This window comes from Sturnus vulgaris, chromosome 3 (genome assembly GCF_052056855.1).
Source record: "Sturnus vulgaris isolate bStuVul1 chromosome 3, bStuVul1.hap1, whole genome shotgun sequence".
Classification (NCBI taxonomy): Eukaryota; Metazoa; Chordata; class Aves; order Passeriformes; family Sturnidae; genus Sturnus; species Sturnus vulgaris.
This window is the reverse complement of record NC_142245.1, coordinates 44,938,379-44,943,995: the sequence shown is the minus strand read 5'-3', so window position 1 is coordinate 44,943,995 and position 5,617 is coordinate 44,938,379.

Below are 5,617 nucleotides of genomic sequence, written 5' to 3'. Positions count from 1 at the left end.
GTTTCACCATTTGTTGTGTGGATTTTCACAGGGTGCAGACAAAAATCCCAGAACTCTGCTTAACACAATGGTCTCACTGTAAAATCTGCAGTGGACTCCTCGTGGATGCACCTTGCCTTGGCAGGTTTTTAAATTCAGAAATATTTGGTGATATATTCTCTGAAGGGTTACTGTTATGTCCCCGGTGTATGCCTTCTTACTTGCTGCTTTTGATGATTAAACAGAGCCATCAATCCATGAGACACAAGTATGGGAAATAAAATGCTTGAAGTATTTTTTCCCTACCACACAAATTTGGTGTAAGAATTTGGTGTAAGGATCTGAGCCCACACAGCATTATGGGTACTAATTTTAGTCACCTTTTTGACGCTTATCCTAACCTAATTAAGTGTCTGTTTTACCCTTAGGGTTGGCACTTTTAGTAGATGAGATAACAGCTGTATCTCTGTGAGGAGCCTTGTGAAGGGCGAAATATTTGTTAGCAGTTGCTATTTCCAGCCTTGCCAGAATAAACAAAGAACAAGGCACCTGCAGTCATTTCTTTTGAAAAGTCAGCACAATTTGTACGTGCTCTGGGGTCAGCAGAGGAAGACGCAGGGTGGATGGGCAGGCTCGTGTGTGAGGCTTTAGGAAGATGCTTCTGTAGGGACTGATGGGCTCTTCAGCTTGGAGACATGTTAGGAATCGTCGGTAATCAATAATACTCTTGTAGCAAGGGTGAGGAATGCACTGAGGAACAGAGTGCTCTGAAACCATTAATGCAGCTCGGGACAGCCCAGTGTGAGATCCACGCTGGCTGTAAACAAGAGAGCTAGCACAAACAAACTGGGGGAGTTCAGTCAGAGGTGAAGAAGAAAACAAGTTGTTGGGTTTTTTCTTACTCCTTTTAATAATTAACCACAATTAGACTTTAGGACACATCATTTTTGACCCTGATTGTCTAAACAATGTATCTTCATCCTGAAAACAATTAGCCATTGGGCTTTACATCCCTCAGAGGGTTACATAAACTAGATCCAGGATAACTCCTTACCCAAGAAAAACATTCCTGACTGTGTGGGAGAGCAGATGGCATTTAGGTAAACTGTATTTGCAGGAAACCCCCCTGTGCCATGAGATGCCAAATGGCTACTGTCACTGCTGTTCCTTTGCTTGGGTTTGTGAGAAGCTATGGAAAAACAGAAGATAAAAGCATACCAAATGCTGTGTGGATGAAGCAGAGTGTTAATCTGCAAACAGGTTATTACAAAGGTCAGCACTGTTGTACATTTACAAGTGTCTGTAGCTGATGTGCCACATCATCCTCTATCCTGGACAATGGGGGAGGAATTAAGTGGGATTTGTGTCCTGGCAAGAAAAGACGAGGAATCAATGCAGCCAAAGGTAGGTTTGGGTGAAGAAAAAGTATCTACAGCTGCTTCCCATCACATCACTGAGGGCATCTTATACTGGGAAGAGCTGTGTGGATTGGGCTAAACACCTGAGGCTCTTAAGCAATCTCGTTTTGAAAGGCAGTACCTACAAAGGAAAACTACACCGAAGTGTGGCGTTGAATTTTACACCAGTTATTCCTTCAGTGGGAAGATCTATGTTGTACTGGATAAAGGTATGTGGAAGTAGAGTGGCATAGCCCTGGAGGCACTCACTGGTCTGAATAGCCCTGGTAAGTCTTACCTGGGACCATCCTGCCCCTTTTAAATCCTTGGGGTTGTCCTGTTGCAGTGGTGCTGGCCTCCATGACCCTGCTCTGATAGTCCCATGTCCTAGTTTGTCCCTGTGGTGACAGAGTCCAGGGAAGAAGTCACTTCTTTGAGTGAATGTGGAGTGATGCGCCACTGGAGTGGAGATTCAGTGGATATTTCTGTGGGTCTTAGGCTATTTATTTCTGCATACTGAGAGAACTAGAGGAGAATTAAGGGAATTAGACTGGAGCTGATCTCTCAGAGCTACTTGGCTGGGTTGGGTTTGGAAAAAAAGTTATTAGTGTCTGGTTTCTGCTGCTCTGATTACCTGAAAACTAAAGTCTCTAGGAAACCTTTTTTTCCCAGAAAGAAGTTATGAATTTAGAATTAAACCCATGTGATTCAGTAACCATGTGGGACATTTGACCAAGAGGTTTATCTCATCACCTTGGTTTTGGTCCCTTATGGTCTAATGCCTTTCCCACAATAAACCTTCAGCCTTGATTTGTTGTAGTTACTCAAGGGTTTGGATTGTTTTTGAGACTACTTTTGTATTATTACTATTGTTACCTGTAATATTTTTAGAGGAGGATGGGTATTTGAGGGTGAAGAATATGCAGATGAAAATGCAGTATTTGATTGTGTTGCCATGAGTAAAAAAGCCTGCAAAAAGTCAGATTTTCTAGGTCAATAAATGAATATTTATTATTCAAAAATCTATTGTGAAGAGGAAGAAGTTCAAAACTTGACAATGATGAATAACTTGTATTGTTTCTGAACTCAGAGGTATCTAAGGGAAAAATAAATGTCTTTTTATAGAAAGAGTCTCTAGGGGACTAAAAGAGACTGCCAGAAACTATATATTCTGCCTATTTGTAGAACCAGAAGATCTAAACTACAGAAGATTTTAAAGGGCTAGTGATGTCTTTTCTCCTTCAGTTAGTTTTGCAGTGTTTCACAGCCTTTCACAATGTAGGTTAGGGCATTGTGGGAAGGTAGGGATGGAGGTGCCTGATCACTGAGCCTTCAGCTATTCCAAAACCAGAGCTCTTCCAGCACTCTGTCAGTAACTCCATCTCTTCATTTGCTCGGCTCATCCATATAAATGAGCTCCTTTTGCTTTAAAGAGAGCGTGTTCAACTGACCTTGTGGAGAAGCAACTTTCCCTTTGGCTTATACATTATTGCCAATGTAGGAACTTAGGAAAATAATCAGTCATTCAAAAGAATAACATAAACTGAGTGCCCAATGCTTTTGGCACCCAAGAGATGGACATTCTAGATCAGCCCAGGAAGCAGAAAATGCTACTCACAGGCTTCAAACCTATCTCTGTGTTAATCCAGCATTCATCTCAAGACCCAAAGTTCACTAGTAGTGCTGGAAATAAAGACTGACTAATGGTTTGTGTCAACTGCTGGGAACAATGACTATAATTTAAAGGAACCTAATTTAAACTTACAATCCTTCTTAGTTGATCTGGGATATCTCAACCATCAGGTCAGCCTGAAAAATATCTCCAGTGCTTCAAGTGTAGTTAGCCTGATCTGATTTCTTTTCCAAAAGTAAAACTAAAGTGTGTATTGTTAATTATCCTTTGCTTTTGCCATCTCTTTTGCAAGAAGGGCTGTGTTTCCACCACCGGCCCTTCAAAAATAAAGTCAGAAGGATGTGACAGAATCCCATGAGTGCTTTCCCACAGGATAAAAGGCTGAAGCAAGGGTGTCTGGGGTGCAGCTGGCTGAAATGGTTACTTTAGCACTGCAGGGATCATCAGCGTGCTGCCAAGGTTGTGTCACTGGGCCAATGCTTCCAGCAAAGGCTGCAAATATACTGAGGAAGGGCTATTGTACATGTGACCTTTTCTTGGAGTTTTTACTGGACCTTTAGTTACACCCAGTACAGCCTACTTTATAAAGTCCTGGATAAAACAGCTTTTGAAACTTGGCTTATCATTATTTAACTAAGTGGTTAGCTCCCAGTGGAAAGGACTTTTCAGCTTATCTTTGAAAGAGAGGCTTTATTGTGTTCTGGCTCTGTGATAACTTCTCCAGTTTGTCCTCTGTTGAAGGGAAATCTGTTCCATAATTTACAGCTTCTTACTCTTGAATTTGTATGCTCTGAGGGCTAACACCTTTAAATGTGGTGCATCCAAAGGAAATTAATCTAAGCATAGATGACTCCAAAAATATGCTTATTAAATGTATTAGTCAGATGACAGATTCTCCATATTGTTGCCAGTCTGCATCTCCCCACCTCCTTGCTTGCACTAAGTAAAGACTTGTTCCTGAAATTCAAAGTTGCTTCTGTTGTGAAATCTGATAGGTTCCAGCTAAGAGTCGACATCAAATGAATGTATCTCCACTCTGTAAAAGCAGGCAACCCGTCTCTTTTTGCCTAAGGGAGAGTAACACAGAAGGCAAAATTCTTGTTGCCAAGAAGCCTCCAGTCCAAGAGCCTGAGAAATCTGACTTAATAAAGAATTTCTTTATCTTTTGTTTATAAGTAAAAAATTCACTTTTTCTATAGTATAAGCCTGAATAATGTAATAGGAACTTCATTACAAGCTCTATATCCATGCTTAGAGCAATAGTTAGTGAAATCCCAAACCATCTGAGCAAATCTGCTTCAGATTTGGCTCATTATACTTTATTCTTCTGAGAACAGAAACCAAGTTTAGAGTCAAAAGTTAATTTCTTATGATGTGCCGCAGAAAAAAGAGCATATTCTGTGCTAACCCAGTCACTATGGAATAGCTTTCTATAGGGAAAGTATTAAGAAAAAACATAAGAAGATTTTGTATCACATCTAAGGATTATCCATGAACAGTAAGATCAAACTGAATCACAAAATACATTTACAGGTAGTGCCGTCTTTTTTCCCTTATGAAGTAAGAATGGGCTGAAATTGTTTTGCAATTTAAAAATTCCTGCTCCTACTCCAATCATTACATGTTTAAGTGTGTATTTAAAGGATACATTTTTGATGGTTAAAACAAAATTAATTTTAAATACAGAAGTTAATTATCTATTGGACAGATATTTTTAAAATTCACTATGAATACAAGGCTCAGAATGATTTATTAAGCCCACTAAAGCTGGAGTCATGCATAAGCAATGAAGGAAGGCATAGCTCTGTTCTAGCTCTGTAAATTCTGCTGCTGGTTTTAGAGTTCCTAAGTGTTAAAGCTCTCTTCCTTTACTGAAATGCAAATATCAGTCCATCTGTTGTATGCCATATGTTTTCTTAACAATATTATTGTTTAAATGCTTATTTATTAAAAAAACAAATCTTGAAATACCCTCTTCTTGCACTCTAAACAATCTTGTTTTAGTTTTTTTAGATTCCATCAGTCCTTGCTGAGACATAAAACCTAACTTTTGACTTTGATCAAGCTGTCACTCAGCTTTATTCACACTGGTGCTCAATATACAGTAGTTTTTCAGATAACAATAAATTGAAAATGCCAACTGAATGGTTAAAATGAATTAATGGAAAATTCAAAAGTTTTGCAGAGCCACCTGTCTTTAGCATGAAGTGTGTGACACAGTGGTGTCTTGAATTCAAACAGTTTTAAAAATTAAAGAAAGGATGTTGTAGCTTCTTATTTGGAGAAAATATAACCCGAGTCTAGCTGTGAAAGAGCTTGTACTGTTTTGAAAAGAGAATACTTAACTGTTGGTAAGAAGGAAAAAGGTAATCAAGGGATACACAAGTGAAAATAAATAGCGGAGGAAGCTTTAATTCAATGATTAAGTGAATTGGTTCTACTGGATTTAATGAAAAGGAATTCTGGAGGTCTCAGATCCAAAAGGAGGTAAAGAGACAGTTGTATCTGTAAGCATGAACATTTCTGCTTTATTTTTGAAGTTCATGCGAAGAGCTGCAAAGACTACCCTTCCAGCTACATTCAAGACTCTACCAGAAAGCTGGGATTT